Here is a 23,236-nt window from a genome sequence, read left to right as displayed (position 1 = left end):
TTGACTTTTTAAAACAATTGAACATCTGAAATGGATGCTATAACAACATTTAGCTTTGAAAGAGCATGTCAGGGACATGGAGTTGCACAAAGTACTATACAGAAAAGGCTGTGATGATGGAATAAATACCACGTCACCGCCACCACCCCACCCCCAGCTTCTGCTGGGCAATTTGGACTGGAAAAGTCTCCCATCAGAGTGGCCATGACAATTGTTTCCTTTAGAAGTAGGTTTAGATGTTCTGGGCTTCTGATACATTATTCATAGCATAATGGTGTCCAGAGGGAAATCATAACAGATGACCAATGTAAGACTATGTGGTCACTATTTCTAAGTAGTCTAGACTTGGTAGCCTTTCTACCAAGAGTAAGTGGAGGTACCCACATGATTCTGCATAGTGCACGGCACTAAGCATAAAGGAGGTTTTTCTCAGGTGATCTTCTCCCACTCTCCCTCTTGAAAAACAACCCTCAAACCACCATAGGACCTACCCCATTTGCATTTAGGAAATGGAAATGTAGTTTTAATTTCTCTATCTCATTAAGGTTACCAAAGGCTACCCTTGATTCCTACTTGGGTGAAAGTCCACTGATCACAGAATTTCTTGCCATCTAAATTGAACACTTGTAGGTTGGGTTTCCCAAGAAATAGACTCTAAGGCTCTGAGATTTGTGGGCAGTTTTATTCCAGAGTTCACTTGGGATCCACGCCTATGGGAGAGTGACAGGAACAGGATTGAGTAGAGGGAGGAGTCAGCTGTGATGCAGTCACGACAAAGGTCTTAGCCAAGCCTATAGGAAGCTCTGGAGCTGGGATGAACCTTCCGAGTTGTCCCACCTTGAGGCAAGTGCCTGTATACACTCCTTCCCAAAGATCAGTCATTGAATGCAGGTTGTCCCCAGAGAGGGTGTGTGACCTTGAGTGGTGTGACTAACTCTTTAGCTGAGGGCAATTCTCAGACAGAAACTCAGCTGACAGCTGACAGCCAACAACATTCCTAGCACTCATTGAGATGAGTGCTCTCAATCTGGAAGGGAAAATCTGGTCAGCTCTTCACAGCAGGCACTACACATCAATATAGAGAGTAACTTTTTCATAGAGTTACTTGCCTTCAAGTAATCTGAAAGTAGGAAAAATGAAGGTAGCTAACATTTATTTACTGTCTATTATGTACTAGGTACTTCAAGCATGAACACTAAGAATGGAGTAACAGCTATCATTTATTGAGTTATCACCACTCAAGTATTATGTTAAAATTTTATGCATGTTATTTCATTTAATCTCCACATTAATTCACTCTTTTTATTCTCTTTCACAAGTGAGGAAACTGAAGCTCGAAAAGTTTAAGTGACTTGCCTAAAGTTACATGAGTATTAGTGAGAGTGCTGCCAGGATTTGAACTCAGTCTGCTGCAAAGTCCTCTTTCTTAACCTCTATGTTACACCACCTATCCATCTTGTATTGTTTTGTTTTAGTCTTGCAGAAACCCTAGGATTTACATATCATTATTATCCCCATTTTACAGAGAAAAACAACCTTCCCCAAAGTCACACATTACTAATAACTCAAATAAGGCTCTTTCTAATTCTAAAGCTCTTATTCTTTCTAGTGCCCCTGTATCAATTGTAGGCAGTCCATTAAAACTTAATAAATACTCACTTAACTTATGAGTACTTAGAGAGTAGTCTTTATTTAGCCTCACAAATATATAACATTCCATGGAATATTTCCACTTGGAATTGGAATGTGTGCCAAGAAAGAGGCCAGCAGCTAGTTCATGAGGCCAAAAGAGGCTTCATGGACATCACTGTCAAATGTTTTCATGCAACTCTATTCAGAGCAATTAAACAATTTCTATTTGTAACAATTCAAGTATTTCCAGAATTAGTCCTATAATTAAGGCAAGGGCCATGTCTGACTCATCCCTGTACCTACCCCAACAATTGCTACATGATTAGTACTCAATAAAATCTATTGAAAGTGAGAGAGAATATATGAACATGATGGGGACAAATAGTTCCCAGGATTTCACCATCAAGAATCTCTACAGATGGATGGATAAAGAAGATGTGGTATATACACAATGGAATACTACTAAGCCATAAAAAAGAATGAAATTTTTGCCATTTGCAACAACATGGATGGACTTGGAGGGTATTGTGCTAAGTGAGATAAGTCAGACAGAGAAAGACAAATAATGTATGATTTCACTTACATGTGGAACCTAAAATATTCGACAAACTAGTGAATAAAACAAAAAAGAAGCAGATTCACAGATATAGAGAACAAACTAGTGGTTACCAGTGGGGAGAGGTAAGGGGAGAGGGGAAATATAGGGGTAGGGGAGTAAGAGGTACAAACTACTGTGTATAAAATAAGTACAAGGATATATAGTACAACACAGGGAATGTAACCAATATTTTATAATAACTATAAGTATAGTATAAGCTTTAAAAACTGTGAATCACTTTATTGTACACCTGTAACTTATATAATATTGTACAGAAACTATAATTCAGTTTAAACAAAGAATCTCTTACACCATTTTTCCTCACAGAGACCATCTTCTCTTAATACATGTATATTTTATAGGTAATAATTTATCTCTCCATCATTAAAATTAAAAGCATGCAGATTTCCACTAGAATTTCAAATAAGCAACAGATGGTCAATACTAAACCTGAACTGATAAAATGATTCTGCCCATTGTTAAGAAGAGCAGCATTTCAGTTAAGCTGTGTGACCACAGTTCATGGGTGACTGATTTCTTTTGTGACTTTCAACATTCTTACCACTGCTATCCCGAGATCCAGGATCCCCAAGCCAGGAACAATTGAGAGTGAAGGGATAAACCTAGATAGTCCTTGACATGTTTGTTCCAGGCAAAACCAGAAATGTTAAAACTTCTTTTCTGCACAGGTGAGCAGCAGCTCTTTCTCTGCAAATGGAAATCTTTCCAAAGAGGAGAAAGGACAGGCAGGTGCCAGCAGATAGAAACTGTATGCTTTGAGTAAAGTAAATTGCTTCTGAGCTTTGAGTCCCCAGATTCCCGGAGCATTTGTTCTGAGTGAGCGGCTATTTGGTACTGAGGAAGAGACTGTGAGGTGAGAACACTTGATCCCACACAGATGTGTTCATCATATTGAGACTCTACCCTTGAAAGAAAGCCCACTGTCTGCCTCTTTGGCAGTCTAAATCTTAATACACTGAAGGGTCTCTTTATTTAGAATGTACGAAGCTTTCTTTCTTCCTTCTCTCCCTTAGAAAATCAGCAGACAGAATAGTGCAGAGGTCCCATCGAGGGCTGGCTGTGCTCATATTCTGTCTCCTGGCAGGGTTTATGGCTTATTCTGAAACAGGGGCTAAAGGGAGTGATGGGCCTGAGGACACAGCACATCTTATGAACTCTAAACACCATTCTTCTTGCAGTTTATATGATCTTATTTTAATTGAAAATGGATTTTTGACGGTTTTCTTCCTTGCCACAATAAAAAGGGCTACTTTTGCCATCATCAAAGGAAACAGATGGCGTCTTTTGCTTTGATGTGACTGCATTACTTTTTGTCAAACAAACACAAAGCTAAACTAAACTAACAAACTTCCAGGCATGAGAGGGAGGTGGGATTGTTCCCATGTCTTCTTAAGAACTTGGAATCTGTCCCTTTGAAAACTGAAGGCGGCTAGGATAGTTAGGGTGAAGGCGAGGGTCAGTCAGTCCCCCGATATTCCTGGTGTGACAGTGGCTCTTGTGTCCTTATCTTGTGGCCCCCGGAGCATGTCAGCCCTCATGGCTGTGGCCGAGGTGTTATGAACAACCCCGACCTTACATCTGAATAGTACCCACATAGAGATCATCACCTGGTGCGGAAGTGTCTACCCCAAGTGTTGTCACACCTAATTTTCCAAATAGGAAAAATTGGGACTCACAGGGTTAATATAATTTATGCAAGATTATAAAACACAATAAAAGACATTACTATAGTCAGGACCAGAACTGAAATTTCTCTCAACACCAATCCAGTTGACTTGACAGTTTTTGTTTGTTCATTGTTTTGTTTTTACTTTACATAGTCTTTATTTTTTTTCTAACATCTTTATTGGAGTATAATTGCTTTACAATGGTGTGTTAGTTTCTGCTTTATAACAAAGTGAATCAACTATATGTATACATATGTCCCCATATCCTCTCCCTCTTGTGTCTCCCCCCGACCCTCCCTATCCCACTTCGCTAGGTGGTCACAAAGCACTGAGCTGATCTCCCTGTGCTATGTGGCTGCTTCCCACTAGCTATCTATTTTATATTTGGTAGTGTATATATGTCAATCCCACTCTCTCACTTTGTCCCAGCTTACCCTTCCCCCTCCCCGTGTCCTCAAGTCCATTCTCTATGTCTGCATCTTTATTCCTGTCCTGCCCCTACGTTCTTCAGAACCATTTTTTTTTTTTAGATCCCATATATATGTGTTAGCATACGATATTTGTTTTTCTCTTTCTGACTTACTTCACTCTGTATGACAGACTCTAAGTCCATCCACCTCACTACAAATAACTCAATTTTGTTTCTTTTTATGGCTGAGTAATATTCCATTGTATACTGTGCCATGTCTTCTTTATCCATATATCTGTCAATGGACACTTAGGGTGCTTCCATGTTCTGGCTATTGTAAATAGTACTGCAATGAACATTGTGGTACATGACTCTTTTTGAATTATGGTTTTCTCAGGGTATTTGTATGGAAACACAAAAGACCCTGAATAGCCAAAGCAATCTTGAGAAAGAAAAACGGAGCTGGAGGAATCAGACTCCCTGCATTCAGACTATACTACAAAACTACAGTAATCAAGACAGTATGGTACTGGTACAAAAACAGAAATATAGATCAATGGAACAGGATAGAAAGCCCAGAAATAAACCCATGCACCTATGGTCACCTTATCTTTGATAAAGGAGGCAAGAATATACAATGGAGAAAAGACAGCCTCTTCAATAAATGGTGCTTGTTGTTTGTTTTTAATAAATCTCTCTCTCCCCAACTAGAAGGTATACACCAAGAGGGCAAGGGTTGGGTCTCTTTCTGAGCACCCTGGCATCCTCAGCACACAGAATAATATGTAGCACATAAGAGGTGCTTTATAAATATGCATTGAACAGATGTCTTTATCAAGCTGCAGATGGAGTTTGAACTTGATTTGAGCAGAGAATCTGGGAAGGTTAAGGAGAGAGGGATTTCTTCCTTTCGTGGCCACAGAGGGATAAATTCAAACCAGCTATATGTTTAGTTGTAACTTCCATTATTTTCTGTTTTACACCTAAATAGTTGTGGGGATTTAGTTCTGAAAGTACATAGTGCTTGTCATAGGAAGACTTGGGAGGACTTTAGTCTCTTATTCAAGAAAGCCTAAGTCCTCTAAAATCTCTAGAGTTGATTTTAGGGCATTTTTTTTGCAGATCATTCACATGACTTCATTCTTTCTCTGAATGCAATATCAGGGGAAAAAGGTTTTTTTTCCAAAAATGAGTTATTTTTATCAGGCATAAATCAGATATGCTCCTTTCTAAACAGAAACAGGTTTAGCAAAAAATGCTAAGCCTTGTCTTCATGCAAGTTACAATCTCTGAGATACATCCATCTGTCTACCTGAAGTTATTCTGAAGCCCTTTCTGGGGTTTAAAACTACAGATGCAAAGGCCCTGCCTTTTATCAATCACTGTATGATTCAGTGCATGACATGCCAACCTTTTGGGAGTTTCTTTTTGTTTCATCTTTCTCTCCTTTACATTTTCAAGTGAAATTTCTAAGCCTTCAGAAATGGCTAGATTGACAGGAAATCACATTTTAAATATGTCAGACTTGAGTTGAATTAGTTGGTCCTGAGTGACTCAGTTGCCCAAGGGAAGAAAGACCTGTGATCGTTATTTGAAATTTTGCAGACCAATGAAGCCTCCATTTCTCAGGAGAGGCTGGGTTTAAGAAAGGCAGTAACAAGGCTCTGACATTTCATTGTAATCTTTATTTCCAAGGGCATCAGAGAGTTCTGTAAAAATTAATTTAATTTAAAGATTCTATTTCGTTCAACAAAAGAAACATTTCATTGAAAATTAAATATATTCAAATAAAATTCACTGAAAGATTCAAGTGTTTTATTATCCACATTGTTCCTTCATAACCACAAAATACAACAGTTTAGAGAATTTAGAGAAGTAGCATGTATAAAATGCATTTTTTGTAAAAGTATTAGGTATACACACACACTTGAATATGAATTTGACATGGGTTCCTAATAAATTTAATTCTAATTAAATGATAGGTAATTATAATTAACAATAAATTGATAGTAAATAAAGAAATCTGTTTAATTAAGTTTAATGCTAATAAACTTTATTCTTAGAGAGATGATGACTACTATTGTCGTTATTAACACAGACTCTCGGGACACTTTACGTATAATGCAGGAAAGGCATTTTGCAAATTGACTGTTCAATTTGGAAATTTGCCAGTAAGACCTGCCAAGTACAGAAAAGTTAAAATCCTTCAAGTTAATTTTTAAAAGACTTTTGTTTAGCAAAATAGCAGTGAATTCACAAACTAAAATCTGGCAATAGCCACGGTGAGGAAAACTGAGCAGTCTTTCCATGAATTATGTTACTGCATGCACTTTTATTCTAAAACTCAACCTTTTGTTTCTAAAAATAAAATCTATTCATTCAATACAAATTTATTGAGTACTCAGTCTATGCCAAGTGCTATGCTGAGCCTTTGGGCTCCAACAATGAGAAAACAGACAGTCTTTGTCCTCAAAGCCACTGCTGTCTAGATAGGGGGCAGGTGTTGATCAAACATGTAAATATAATTACAATTCTGACTAGTGTTTTGAAGAAGTGACATTTAAACTATCACCTGAAAGAAAAGTGAGTGAGTTGGTCAAGTGAAGGGGCAGGGAAGATGAGGTATTCTTGGTGAAGGGAAAAAAAAAAAAAGTGAACAAACAACAGCCCTTACAATGTTCCCTGAGGAAAATTAGGTTGGTCAAGATGAGTAAGACTGTGGATGTGGCTAGAATTCAGTGAGGGAGAGGGGGACCAGAGATGAAACTGGAGGAGCAGCTAGTAGCTGCTGTTCAGAGCCTATAGACCAGTTAAGAATTTTTATCTTCATGCTAAAAGCAGTGAGGGGTGATTGAAGCATCCTAAGTAGGAGACTGACATGAATTAATAAGTCAGGGTCAACACACTGAGGGCTACTGAACTCAGCACTTCCAATTCCTAAATCTTTTCCTTTAAATCTTTTCAAAATTGTTTCTCAAAGCTAGAACATCAGAAGACCTGGCTCCCACATCGCTGCTCTCCTGTTGCTTCCTTGGAGGAAGGTTTTCTGATTCCTGTAGACTTGCCTGTTTCTTCTCCAAGAAGCCTGCAAACTGTTTGAAGATGCCTTTCTTCAGGAGAGCTCCATATTCTGGAGAAGGGCTTTTAGGTTTCATGTACCAAATTTTGGTTCTGGACCTGGTCTTTTGCTAACTTAAGTTAGAATCTATGATGGGAAAAGCATATTTGGACGTTTGCCCCAATTATGTGCCCCCCCAAAAAAACCCTTCCAAGGATACTTCCCTAAAGCTTCATTGCCAGTCTTGCCCTTATACACAAGGACATCCCCCCCACCCACTTTCTATCATTGATAGGAAATTGTGAAGGTTGGAAAGAAATCCCGCAGGCTCATTTTTATATCACAACTGTATTATGGCTGGGTGTTGCCCTCAGAATTCCCTGCTGCCTTCCTTCTTTGAGACTCTGGAGCAGGGCATTGCCTGGGCTGTCACTCAGTGGATATTCAATACATTACCACTCACAGAGAGCCAGGCACTCATCTAAGCACTTTAATCCTCATTAATATGCTAATGTAATAGATGATAAAACTGAGGCTTAGAGTGTTAACTAACTTGCTCAAAATTAATGCCAGTGCTGAGACTTGAGCAGAAACAGTCTGGCTCCAGATTTGACACTAGTGCTAGGATTTTATTTAAATTTTTCTTTATCTTGAAATGATTCTCCTGGTAGTCAGTGAGGTCTTGCGAATAAACAGTCTAAATCCACACTGTAAATCCATCATCTAATGAAAATGAGAGATTAAGAAAAAGAGGGGCATTTAAAAGACAACATTGCAGTATCTATTTAGTCACATCTTTCTATGTGATTATAGGAGACCAAAGGAGACTATTCCATAAATAGATACTAAAATATTAATATACAAATTCAAAGAGAATTTAGTAATCTCTTCAGACTACATAATTTCACTAAGAAATATTTTCCTTCATAATATTAGTGAATGCTCTTCAAATTTCTGCTAGCAACTTTTTGGTTATAAAGGTGGAACTAATATGAAAAAATGAATGAATGAATGAGCAAATGAGGGCTTTTTAGGATCTCGTAGCAATCTGAGAACTTCCAAAGGGAACTTCCTAAGCTCTTTATTTATAAGTGAAGAGAATACAAGTTTCAGTGCCATTAGATGATAGACTTTGTATGGAATTAATATTAGATTCTTCATTGCATAGGAAAATCAAAGAACTCTTCTTTAGACGAAATCAACAGCAAACCTAAGTGCATATAAAGGGAAGCTCTGACTTCACAGGTTGTCAAAGGAGGCGTTAACCATCTGGCCCAACACATTCCTGTTCCTCCCCTATTCCAGTCAGTCCCCCTAGTGTCCCCACACCTCCATGGCGCCTACTCTCTGGTCACCTTGTCTTTCCTAATCATGTCCTCTCTTTCATGCCCATATGCTTTTTAAAAAAAAATACTTCCTTGAGGTCTGGCATATAAAATGCTGTACATTTTTAATGTATACAACTCGATGAGTTTGGAGATAGGTACATACCCATGAAACCATCACCATCAAGGCTATAAATATATCCATCACCTCCCAAAGTTTCCTCCTGACCCCTGTATTATTTTTTTATGCGTGTGTGTGGTAAGAGCACTTAACATAGGATCTACCCTCTTAGCAAATCTTAGCATACAGTACAGTTTTGTTAGGAGGGCATTATGCTAAGTGAAATAAGCCAGACAGAGAAATACAAATACTATGTGATCTCAGTTATATGTGTAATCAAAAACTGTCAAACTCGTGGAAGCAGAGAATAGAATGGTGTTCACAGGTGCTGGAGAGAGGGAGAAATGGGGAGGTGATGATTAACGTGTACAAAGTTTCTGTTATGAGAGATAAGTTCTGGAGATCTACCATACAGCCCATATTCTATTGGATGTGCTGTTCCCTTTTCTTGAAATGCTTTCTTCTTCTTTATCTAAAAAGTCTTGACCAAGCTCATATGTCACCTATTTTGTGACATGCTCCTTAAATTTCTCCATAATTTCTCCCAAGTGAAATAAATTATTTTACCTACATGCTCCCACAGGATCCTATGCCCATGTCTGTTGTGCCATATTGTATTGTCATGGTTGGTTCACATCCATTTTTCTTGTTAAACTTTGAGACAGCTGAGACCAGGATTTCTAGGTAACATTTGAGTTCAATTAATGTGCTATTTTCCTTTTGGGTCCCAGGGATTGTGGCAAGTACAGGGGATATTTTGATGACTATGATATGATTTTTGTTTTTTGAAAAGTGTGCAGGTGCTGATAGAAATAGGCATGGAAGTGGAAAATCTGAACGCCATGTGCAGTGTGTAGTTACAGAACTGTGCTTATGGAGATAAAGCATCAAGAAAAGAGTTCTTCACCCAGATTTGGACTTGAGGGATGGAGATGCTGCCTGGGCCAAGTCTTGAAGGGCAAGCAGAAATTAGACCAAGAAGGGTACTGAAAGAAAGAATGGTATTTCATATAGAGAGAAGCCCTGAAAAAAAAAAATAAAAAAGAGGCATGAAACCACAGGGTGTGTTTGGCAGAAAACATAAGCATTTCAGTATTACTAGAGAAAAAATGAGCATGTAGGAAGTAGCAACAAATGCAGCTGAAGAGAGGTGTGTGTGGTGGATGCGTGAGGGAGGATGGAGGGACTCATATATACTGATCAAGCGCCTATGTATCTTGTAGGTGACAGAAGACTTTGCAGTGTTCATGTAGAAGAATAATGCATTTGGTTGAGAGAAAGAGTGTTGTGACTGTAGTGTAGAAAAGGCACGAAAAAACAATTTGGTGGCAGGGCTGTGGCAACGTTTCTTGGAGAGAGGTAAGGAAGGTCTGAACCCCAAAATGGCTCTAGGGAGCTACACCTAGAATGCTGTCTTCCACAGATACAGTATATCTTTGTTGAATGAGTGATTTTTTTAAATTAAAGTTAAACCAGTTTTTCTTTTTAATTTTTTAAAAATTAAAAAAAAATTTATATTGGAGTATGGTTGATTAACAATGTTGTGCTAGTTTCAGGTGTACAGAAAAGTGATTCAGTTATACGTGTACATATATCCACTCAATTTTAGATTCTTTTCCCATATAGGTCATTACAGAATATTGAGTAGAGCTCCCTGTGCTATACAGTAGGTCTTTGTTAACCAGTTTGTCTTATACCATGAAAATTATTACACTGAGACAATATTTTATTACCACCAGAGTAGGCTTTTCAATTTACTCTAATTACCTAATATAAAAATTGATTCTCAGGAGGGCAAATAAAAAATTTACTCTTTTTATGTAAAAAGCACAGGTATATACAAACAACTTATAAGCGTATTTAGAGTCTATCTGTGGTATTAAAATTTTATTGAGAAGGAGGGTGAGGAGGGAAAAAATATTTTAAAAGGCTCCATAAGGGGGGAATAATTTTAAAAGTTTAAGAAATGCCACTCTAAATAATCATCATAACTTCAGTAGCATTTGCTAGTTTTAATCCAGTATACTGAGTCTTTTTCTTTAACATAATTCTACTTAAGTCTGTCTGAGTATTTCATATTCAGCTTGGTGTTATTGCTTGTTTTGTCTTTGGTATCATACTGACTTTATAAAACTATATCTGAACAGAAAAAGAGAAATATTCCCATGACTCAGAGAAACAGCATTTAAATGTAAAACTCCTATTTCACCTGAGGCCTAAAAGCTATTCCAAGATGATATTTCATCAATCCTCAAAGCAATCTATTTTATAGAGAAACAGAGAAGGGCACTCATATTCTCCTAACATAGCTCCATGGGGATAACGATTAGTTGTTCTAAATACAGGCCCAGGAATTTCAGTCTTAGAGCAGTAGTGGGTATCTGAGTATCTCTTTCTGTGATGGTCATGGTTCTAAAATGGGGGTTCTGTTGCTCAGGAGCCTCCCAAAACCTAGTACCCTAGGGATCTGGTAAGCCAGCTACTTGGTTAAACTTAATACATCAGCATCACGCTTCTCTACCCCACCTCTCACGTCTCAAAGTGAGTATATCTGCTAGAGAACTATTCTTCCCAGGAAATGCACTCGTTCTGATACTTTTTCCAAAGAGTGTCTGCTTTTTCTAAAATGCCAAGGTGATACTATATTCACAACAGAGATATAACCATCTGCCCTAGCAAGTGCAGAAGAGAAAGTAATGGAATTCAAACCCAAGTGGCTGCACACACATTGCCACGGCATCTGTCTTTCTAACGAACTTGAATACACTTGAGTCTGTGCTCTAGGGATCCAGATTTTTCATTTCAAGATAGAATTCTCTTCTGAAGCTGTTGTTGTGAAGACAAAATTTCTCCACCTGCCAGTCTATTTTCTGAAGGCAATGGACCTTTTATTTATTTATTTATTTATTTTTGGTAATGGACCTTTTAAATCAATGTTATGCTCTTTTAGAAGCACTTGTATCCTCCTCTATCTGTATGCTGAAAAATGTGGATCTGAATTTTTAAGGTATTACCCACAGGATGAATGTAGTCCAAGGCAGTTGATTCAGTTTTGCCTGGATGGGTCAAGTTTGACTAGATACACTTTCTGAGGTCTGGAGAAAGACACACATATTACATTCTATGCTTCAACCTCACAAACCAAAAGAAGCATGGATTTCTTTTCTCCTTTATTTTCATGACACTACCTGCTCCTAATTTTCATCTTACTTCTATGCCTACTTCTCTCTTTTTTTAATTGAATCAACTTTTCTGCCCATGTTGTTGATTTTCAAATTTTCTCTTCTCGTCCTTCTTTATACTGTCTTCCCAGGTCATTTTATCCACTCTCATAGCTCTAATTCTTTCTATGTGATGACTCTTGACCAGCTCTATGTCCTGAATATCAGAACTGTACTTAACTGTGAATTAAGATCTCAACTCATATGTCCCAAAGTCACCTCAAAGTCAACATGTCTCAGATTGAACTTAGCACATCCACTGGAAAGCCTTCAGTGCTGTCTTTCCAAGATTAGCGAATGATGCTCACCTGCCAGAATACCGCTAGAAATCTAGGCATCATCATGGCTTCTTTCTCCCTCTCCATCTACATCCAATCCCACACCAGTCAAATGTTGTCATTTTATCTCCTCAGTTCCTTTCAAATATATCTATTGTGGCCACTGAGATGTAAGCTACCATTATCTCTGGTCTGGCTTCCTTCCATAGCTCCCTAATTGTTAGCCCTGATCCCAGTCTTACTTTCTTCCATTCATTTGTTCACAATGAAGGCAGACCACTCTCTCTGAATCAAAAGTCTAAGCATATTATTTCCCTGGTTAACGGCTTTCAGTTGGTCTACATTTCTGAAAGCCCTCTATCATCCGGTTCCTTCTTATTTCTCCAACATTTTTAAGACTTCCTTAAATTTTGTAACTTCTCTGAGATTCTTAATCTCATCATTGTCTCTTTACCCACTCACTTCTCTCTCTCCCTCCATCTCATCTAGGAAATTAATGTCCACATGTATTTCCTCACTCTTTCATTGTTATTGCACTACCATCTCTCAGACCTCAGTTCATTTATCCCTTTTTCATGTCAACCTCCCTTCCTGCTCCCTTAGGTCATAGTGGTTTCTCTTCAATATGCTGTCATAGGATATTGCATCTTTCCTAACATCTCCTGGATCTGTCTGCACGCCCTACTCCTAAGCACGCCCTATTCCTGTCAATGAATGAAGGAATGCTATTTCTTCTGTCTGAAAATGCACTGCATCACCCTGTTCCCACCTTTACCCGGCTAAATCTTCCTAATCCCTCAACATTCAGGGAGCACTCTTCTGAAAAGTTTTTCCTGACTTTGCAAGCTAGGCTAGGTGACTCTCCACTATGCTGTCATGGTAATGAATCATCTTTTATAATTAAGTCAGATCATAACACTCTTCTGCTCAAGGTCCTCCAAAGACTCCCCATTTCGCTCAGAGTAAACCTCAAAACCCTTATAATAGTCTACAGTGCTCTACAGCATCTGCCTCCCTTTCCTTATTATTTCTCTAACTTCATCTTTTAATACTTTCTTCTTTCTTTTGCCACATTTAGGCATGCTACCATTTCAGGGCCATGGCAGGAACTGAAACGCTTTCCCTAGCTTTCTATATGACAACTCCCTTGTCTTCTTCAAACCCTCGCACAAATGTCCTCTTGTCAATGGACCTGCGTAAGCACCTATTTTAAGTTGCAATCTGCTCCACACTTCTCTGTCTATGCACTCCAAATCCTCCTTTTTTGCTGCGTTTTAATAGCACTTATTCCTTCCTATCAAATGATATAATTAATTTATGATTATTAGTCATCGTTTGTCTTTCCTTATTAGACTGTAAGCTCCACACAGGTGGATATTTGTATCTGCTTTGTTCACTCAAGTATTCCAAGTGCCTTCAAGGGTGTATGGAACAGAAGAGGTGATCAGTAAATATGGTTAAAGGATGAGCATTGATTGTGCTATACAGTATTAAAATTTTCTTCCTTGTCCACCTGCCCACCACCAAACCATGCACTTGTCAAATGCAGGGAGTTTTGCCCTTAAATCTATTTACAATATCCAGCATATTTGCTGAAAATAGTGGGTTCATAATAAATGTTTGCTAAGTGCATGTATGCATCTCTGACCTCACTACCCCATAGCTTTGCAGGGTTTGCAATCACACTATACCAAACTAGAATATGAGTGCAAGAATGTTGTTTCCTTAGTGGAGAAGCTTCTCTATAAATTCTCATGGCATCTGAGATCTCCAAAGATGGAGTCCAATGTGGACCAAAGTAGTGAATATAGCCAAGCCATCCTTCCATATCCTAGGGTTCCGTATGCATAAAATTGATCCCGGGTTGGTTGAATTCACGGATGCAGAAACCGCAGATGAGAAAGGATGACTTTACTACTTCATTTTATATAAGACACTTGAACATCCACAGACTTTGGTATCTGTGGGGATTCCTGGAACCAATCCCTCGTGGATTCCAGCGATGGCTGTATTTCTCCTGCAGAGTCACTTCAGAGGTTAAGAATTTGCCATTGTCCATTTAGCTTTTTTCTCCATTCTGTGTCTGTAATAGGGGCATTTATTTTAATAAGTTAAAAAACTAAAGGAAGTCCTGGGAATCATGAGCTCAAAAAATAATATCTTTCCTTCTGTGACTTCTCTTTTTTCTTCTTTTCTCAGAGCTCTTCCTGCCATGATGCAGTGGGTCCGCACGCAGAAGCCAGGAGAGAGTGGCATCAATATTGTCACTGCCGATTTCGTAGAACTTGGTGATTTCATCAGCACTGTCATAAAGCTCAACTGTGTCTTTGATGAAGGGGAAGCCAACACTTGATAGTACCATTTGGAGTGCCAGTGAATAAGATAGAGAAAACTCACTGTATTAGGCATATTATCTATAAACACTCTGATCTTCCTATTCCACTGAGTCTCTGAGGGAATAAGGGCTGAAAGTGGGTGGGAAAAGGGGGAAACCATTTCTTCAGTGATTATTATCATACTCTACATTACTATAAATATTTCATTTCCCATTTGATGAGCAAAACCTACTTCTAGTGTTAGGAATAAAAAAAGACTAGTACATTTCGTTTCTCAGAATTAGTTTTTGTAACTTATGAGTGTTTACTTGATTGTGTTTCTGATTTCAACCTAGGGCTCCTACACTGTGTATCCTCTAAATGAACCTTTCTGCTCCCTCTCTAGCTCGCTCTTTTTAATCAGCTGTTGTATGGGACTTAAAAATAATTAAATGCCCAACATAACGTGTATTACCAATACATTGTTGTGCTGAAATGTACTTGTTTTGTGGGACCTGGTATAATATTCTGTAGTCTGCAATCTCACTAACTTTGGGTCGTAAACAATATGCATCAAATCTGTTTCCCTGCATAAGTAATGTTGGTGGCCATAATCAGTAATTTTTGTGTTATATAAAAACAATAGTGTTTCACAGTATTTCTATTTAAGGCAGCTATAAATATAGAGTAAAAACTTTTGTGGAAGAACTATTAGTGCCAACTCCATAGTGAAAAATGGGGGTGGGGGAAGAGATGGATATCATTTTAATTCAGAAATCTCTTAACTAATATTGTCCTACAAATGCTCAGTAAATGAAAAATTATGACAAGAGTTGTTAAAATCAGAAAACTCTGAAAAGAACTCTTACAAAAGTTCTTCTAATAATTATCTTGACTGAAGAAATAAAAAGAAGAAAAGAAAGAAATGAAAGATTGAGCAAGCTTTCCTAACAAATTGAGATTTCCAAATATGTCATTCTAAATCCCAGATTTTGAGGAATATATTCTGAGAAGGTTCAATGTGAGTTTTTTTACTTGAAGTTGAGGAAAATGGAAGGGTGGCAGAGTGAATTAGAGCAATGTTTTTGAAACTATGACCGTGAACTCTCAAGGATCGGTGAAACATTTTTAGGAGATTCTTAAATACATGTGATTTGGGCAGACTTATTGAAAATCACTTCTGTGTCCCACCCCAGGGTCAAGTTTGAGGCAGAGGCCAAAGTTTCACAGAAAGTTTCTGCCATCCACCATTTGATAGTCCAGGTGTATGAGGAAGAAAAATGGTAATGCAACTTTGAGCACTGCTTCTGCCTTGGTGTCTTTGTGATGCTTGACAGCTCTAAACAATCTTAAAAGAGCATGATAGCCCTTACCAATATGCCTCACAGGAATATTGTGAGGCATTTATAAAAATCTATAAAATTTGCTGAATTTGTACAATTCTGAATTATTTTATCTTCATGTTTAGAAATAATCTCACCTCAATAGTTTCCTGGGAAAACACAGTCCATGTAAAATGGGGCCATAGAGAAATAAAAGCATGCTCTCAGCTTTCAGTTAATTTAGATGTATGACATGTGGTTTAATCTCTGAGTCCTAGGTAAGGGATTTAATTCCAAGGTTACATACATCAAAATTATAAATAATCAAGAGTTGATTAAAAGATTATAAATACTCACTATGAGAAAATAGTGCTTATTAGCAGCTGTGGGGAAGGAAGAGAAATTGTTTATACTGAAGAGAACATTTATGAAAAGTGTGCAGGTGTGTGTGGTTGACCAAGTAGCATGCATATACACACAACAGATATGATCTCCATTCCAATTGTGTGTATATGTCTCAACAGACAAAATATATCAATATATACCCACTCTTGTGCAGGCAGACAGACACAAATACACACAAACACACACAGTCATGGACAGACACAGTGAAATTCTTCTTTTCAAGTGAAAACTTAGGTAATAGTAAGTAATTTAATTTTAGGACCAAAACCCTTAACAATGTATGAAAAAGAGTTGATGAGATTTTTGAAAGTAGAGTAGCTGATCATGTTCAAATATTTTTGTAAAAATCGATATTAATTATCTACAAATATAATTTTCTTTCTGCTTTCCCTCCCCCTTGCAGTTTTATTGTCTTTCTATCTCTCTCACCTGCTCTTTATATGCAATTGAATATGAATCCTTTCTAAAGGACTATAGCTTATTGAAATTTATGTCCTGTGAAGTTGTTTTTTGGGGAGGTTTTCTCTGACTATTCATTATTCATCCCTCAGGAGGATCTTTAGCGAAGCACACTTGCAATGACACAAGGATTTAACTTATAAATGTATGAGAAAACAGATCTTTCAACATATTCAATACAAATGAAAAATGAATAAAATATAGAGGTACATATGTTGTGTTTTCTTGAACTTAGATGCTTTCTTATGTTTGCTTAGAATTAGCTTTGTCATACCTGTCATTTGGGTGCTGGAAAAAAACAAACATGCTGAAGCATTAGATTAATTTTCCGGTTTCTGAGTTAGAGAAAGCTTTTAATTGCTATTAATGATATGCACATAGAATCCTTGTTTGACAAAAGATACTTCCAAGCCAATGTTTGGTGTCCATGTGGATGTACAGCATCTAAGTAACAGGCACTGGGAGTAAATGGACTTGCCTTAATTTCTAAAGGAGGGAACAGATAGAAGTGAACCATGCATCCTCCACTAGAGGAAGAGTTCACTAGGAGGGATTCCTTTGCAAGGGGAATGGAGAGAAAATGCCTTTGGCTGTCTTCTGCCCATTAGCCCTGCTCTGGGACACACTTAGGGAGCAGGCTGTGGGCCTTAAATAAAGAGGTAGGGGGTGAGGACTAGTGGTATGCAATCAGAGCTTACCATCAGCCTAAGCTCCTTTGTCTTAGCTGGGCATTGAGTTTCCAGAGAGTTAGAGCACAAGGGCTACAAATAGACCCCCAAATGGTAGGAGATACATCTTGGTGCATTTTTTGTTTTTGCTTATTTCTTAAGACTTTTCCATCTCAAGTCCTGCAAGGCAAAGAAAACAGAAACAAAATCCAACTTTTACCCAATCTACAGCAGGAAATCAAAGGAGTGAGTGGCTGAGATGAGGGAAAATATACAAAGAGTATCATTTTTGGGTTTGCTTTCCTGTCTGTAATTTCGAAGGACGAATATTTAGATACTCCTGCCATTATTCTTATGTCTCCCTTATTACTACACAATCATATGAATGCAGAGAATGAGGAGGCATCTTTTAAAAGCCTTAGGATATTCTATATGATGACCTCAATATTCACTTTCAGCCATACTGGGAAAACTCACGTTTCATGGAGTGCCACCTAACAATGAATGTATTAGAGCATAAAGTATTTGGTATGTATGCACCTGTGTGTGTACACACGTCCTCACACACACACACACACATACACACACACACACAGACACACACACACACACACACACACAACATGCACATCTCACACACTATTCAAGCTGAAACTGCACTCTAATCACTCAACCTGATTCTATTGTCATTTTAACTCTTAAAATTAGTATCTCCTACGTAAGTAGGAACAAACATAATTCAAATATTTAAGAGGAGAAAAATCACCAGAAAACCAATGAAAAATGAGATCTTCATAAATAAGAAATGCCTAGCAGTAATAATCTAACTACACTGTCAATTACACTTCAAGCTAGAGAATCAAGGATGGACTTAAATATAAATCACAAACAGACAGACATGCATCTTCGCTTAATGTTGTTTTAAGTTCTTTGAGTTCTAACATGTTTTAGCCAAGGTTACCCATTCAGGATCTCCCCTGTTAGGATTCCAGACTGGAAGTTTGGAAGTCTCAGGAAATGTATGTGTTCATGACTTTTTCAGTTCTACAATTTTAATGATCCAATGACACAATCTTCTGACCTTTGGTTGCTAGTCCAAATGAGAGCTCCACGGTAGAGTGCTCGCTTTTTGAATTGCTAATAGAAAATAATGCGTAGTGTCCCTCAGGATATGCTAAACAAGGTTTTTAAAAGTATTTTATTTTATAGCACTTTAGTTTTTTCAACTAGATTTCAGTGACACAATGGTGTAAATGCTGTATTTGCCATAACTTATTGGTGGCTCCTGTGTTACATACAGTTTTAAATAATGCTCTAAATTATTTGTTTTCCCAATGACAGCGATAAAATGTTCTGTAGAATTTGTAAAACGTGTTAAGTCAGTTGAAAATTGTGCAATTTTTATTTCATTTGTGATACTCTTTTGCAGGTATTAGTCCTAAATGTGTATTTGTATGAGTCAGAAGTATGTGCTTGTATGTGGTATGTGTGTATTAAGTATACTGTATCTTATACAAAATCAAACTTATCCTAAAGAAAAAGGCACATTATGACCAGCCTTAATTCATTGACATTTTTGTTATTGTTTCAATTTGGGATTAAAATTTTAAAAGAAATTATATTTTTGTTAAAAATGGCCTTTTTTTTAAAATCACATGAGAAATGTGCTTTAGCACTCATTTGAGTTCCCACAAGCAAATAGTCCAGCCTGTGGAACACCCAATGCTCTTTAAGTTTCAAACATCAATTAATTTATTAACATCAATAACATGCAAAGAAACTAAATTCAGATTCATTTCCATCAACAACAGAACCAGTGCATTCCTAAAGCTGTTCTTCCAAATATGGAAACCATTTTGCTTAAAGGATAAGTTTTCCATAAAAAACTGTTTCTCCAAAACATTACTTTTTAAAAAATTGGATCTTCTCAAGTGAGATGAACTGCCTTGGCCCTGTGAGAGTCAGTAAGGACCCATCAACATTAGGTGGTACCCTTTGAAAAAAAACAGGGTACAACACTCTTAAATTTTTGCTATCTGCCTATATGCAGTTTAGCAATAAAAAACTAAGTACTAATTTGAGGATCTGCACAGGTGGCCATGTTCAAAGCAAAACTCTGTAATCTTTGGGCCTGGGATCTTGGTATGGAATATTAATCAATCTTCTTTCCTCTCTTTCTCCATCTTCAATTATTTTTGTCCCATATTTAAGGTTGCTAGGTAGAATACAGGACACCCAGTGAAATTCGAATTTCAGATACATATGAATATTTTTAGTATAAGTATTTTCCCAATATTTCATGAGATGTACTTATATAAAAAAATGACTCATTGTTAATCTGAAATTCACATTTAACTGGTTGTGTTTGTATTTTTTTCTAATCTGGCATCCCTATCCATCCTGACTTTCTACTTTTTTCATCAGGGCTACCTACCTATAGGGGGTAAAATCCTACCTCTTTCTACACTCCTGTGTTAAAATACTTTACGAAAATCCATAGTCCTAATACCCTTCATGAAGGAAAATATTGGCCCATGCCAAGTCCTACAAATGCATTATGAAGGACCCACTCAAATCTAGGAGGAATAATCAGATAAGAACTTTTATAAGATTAATGCCACATTCACTGGCCTGTTGTGAGATCCAAGTCTCGCTACACCTGCCCCCCTTAATCCCTTAAGTAACATTTCTCAATAATTGGGACAACCAGTAACACACCCAGACATTTAAAATGACCCTGGAGTATATATAGTAGCACCTTCCAACCCATACCAGGATCTCTTTTAAAATTTATTATTTTTTTCTTTCAGAGAGGTAACAAACTAATCCCTTACTTTTCTCAATAACATCTTACCACAGATTATTTTTATCAGATTAGAACTGGTCTCCTACAGAACAGTAGAAAATTTGACATAGGAACTCTCTTGACTGCCTGAGGAAGAGAGGAGTCTGAGGTCTGAACACAGCTCTGTCGGTGCAGCAGGTGGGAGATAGAATGTAGCGCCTGACAATGAAGCCAGCACCTGACAGAGGCGCTCGCCAAAGCAGATTATCACAACCAGCACTTTTTCTGAGGAAACCCAACACGTCCCAGAGTAAGAACAGTGGTATCTAAGGCCAGTTTCTAGAACACTTTTCAGAGAGTAGAACCATGTCGGCATTCCTAAAATAGAGTTTTCAAATACTGTTGTATCCAATGGTGAATCCTTGACAGAATCCGAATGTGGATGGAGTTTGAGAACATTTGGATAGCTACCTCCTCTCTTGAAATTTGTGTAAGTGATAAGAAAATCCAAATCCCTTAATGTAACATTTCCATCTCATGGCCCCTGCTGTCACACATTTGTGTTGATTTGCTTCATGTCTATAGGATGGGAATTTGCAGAGCTGGTGACATTTCCTTCATTGGACACTAGAAATTCACCAGAGGGAGACAGATCTGTGCCTTCTCTTTTTAGGATCTGGTCATTGATACTTTAATAAATGTGGTGTAAAGAAAATACATGCCTACAGTTCTGTTTAGCAAATGTGAAATTTTTTTTTATAAGATCGTGTTCTTAATGTTTAAAAATGTTTCTTTGTATCCAGTGAAAAGCTTAATAAAGTCCTGATACCAGTTGTCTTAATATTTTTATTTCATATTCATCAGTGCTGCATGATAGCCCCAAAGTGGATCTCTTAAATAGGACACGACTCAGAGCAACAGGAAATATCATTCTTTTTTAAAAATATAAATCACCATATTAGGATTTCCTCTGTGAAAGAATATAGTATTCTCCACCAATAAAGGCAATGCCATGAGTGCTTCCATTACATCAAAGTTAGGTACCTCCGAAGTCTGATGCTTTTAGCTTCTGATATTGCCACAAAGGCCAATATCAGTATAGCAATACTATGTTAATATAGTATATTAATATTATAAAACAGCGTCTTGAGTTAAAAGCTTAATGTGAAATCTACTTTTGCTGAACCTCCACTATGTCCAATGCGTGAAATATTATGTCAGAAGTGAAATTGTATTTCACCAAATAAACCCTACTTGTTGGGTTCAAATCAGTCTTAAAACAAAACTTAAGCATTGTAATAGTATTATAAAAACCCAGCAAAAAACTGTGGTCCAAGATTATTTTTGAGGTTGAATTTGGACATAAATCCCCCAAAACGCTCTGCTTGTTATGAACACTGGTAGGTTCATGACATTAGAGGATTTCTATTTATAAAGCTGTAATGATTTCTACATTTATGAAATCATACATATCTGCAAATAATATTCCACATAAGTATATCTTGGACCTTAACATAACACTGCTATAGTTTTATCACGGCCATTATTTATTTATTCAGTAATTCAGCAATTATTTGCCAAATGCCTACTATACAGCAGGTCCCCTGCTAAGCACTACAAAGCATTTCTAAGATGTTCTTTAGGACAGTGGATAAGTACATCTCAGGTAGTTTATCATTAGAAATAACAGGTGGCATTATTTTGTCCTCTAAACAAACAAATATAAATTCATTCTCAATGATCTTTTCAAAGAAATATCCCCAGATAGTAAAACTGTTTGAACACAGTTGTTCCTGAAAGCCTGAGAAGAAAGGGACAATTTCTACAGTAAGTATAATGGGAAATAGGTTGGTCTTACCATGAAGAGTGGATCCCCCCCCCCCCCCGCCACGATCCCTGTCACCATGCATAGGATGCTGTGTGTGAACTTGGGTGCCATATTCTATCCATAGCTCCAAAACAGCAAAAACAGAGGCTCCGGGCTTCCCTGGTGGCGCAGTGGTTGAGAGTCCGCCTGCCGATGCAGGGGACGCGGGTTCGTGCCCCGGTCTGGGAGGATTCCACATGCCGCGGAGCGGCTGGGCCCGTGAGCCACGGCCGCTGAGCCTGCGCGTCCGGAGCCTGTGCTCCGCAATAGGAGAGGCCACAGCAGTGAGAGGCCCGCGTACCGCAAAAAAAAAAAAAAAAAAAAAAACAGAGGCTCCATCCCTTTTCTTTGCTCCCCACTTCCAGAGCTTCAGATGAAACTTCTTTTTCTCGCCAGCAGAGGCTGATCTCCTAAAGTAAAGCAGACCCCATAAAGAAGTGTCTCCCTCCCATGGGGTAAAGACGGTGATACCTCCTAGACCAAAGGAGTCCACATATCAGCTGGCTTTGGACGAAATATTTCTTTCTTAGTGGAAAGTAATATTGTGGTACGATGGAGCATTTCAACATTGAATGTCAACAGGTGGTTTAATATGTGTCCGTCATAATAACCGCACTGAATTAAGTGGCAAGACATGAACCTAAATGTAACTGGGCATCTTCTACCATATTCATCTTTCAGTCCTGTGGATAGAAATATTCCTGGGAGCAACTGGAGCTTTAGGCAACAGTGAACCACATTAAATTCTAGAAAGTGGGATGTAGTACCCTGAGTGAGAAGCAGAGGAGGGCGGTGGAGAACTCCAGTGCTGGCAGCTCCAAGCTTTCCTTGGCAGAATGTTTATCCTCTACTCACACTTTTTCCCTCAGAGGAACATGTAAGCTTGACCCCTTGGGGTTCTACTGAGAAACAATGAAGGAAAAAAATCTCTTGCATCAACACAACTGCTCAGCTATTATTAAATTGTACTCTTTCATTATGGAAAAAGAAAAATGTGCCTACAGACTGGTTTCTATTTGGGCATGGGGAAAAGGCAGACAATATTAATTTCGAACCAATAATTCTTTTCTCATTGGACTAAAAGG

The sequence above is a fragment of the Tursiops truncatus genome, chromosome 3, assembly GCF_011762595.2.
Source record: "Tursiops truncatus isolate mTurTru1 chromosome 3, mTurTru1.mat.Y, whole genome shotgun sequence".
Lineage (NCBI taxonomy): Eukaryota > Metazoa > Chordata > Mammalia > Artiodactyla > Delphinidae > Tursiops > Tursiops truncatus.
The sequence above is the reverse complement of the archived record's forward strand: the minus strand, read 5'-3'. Positions refer to the sequence as shown.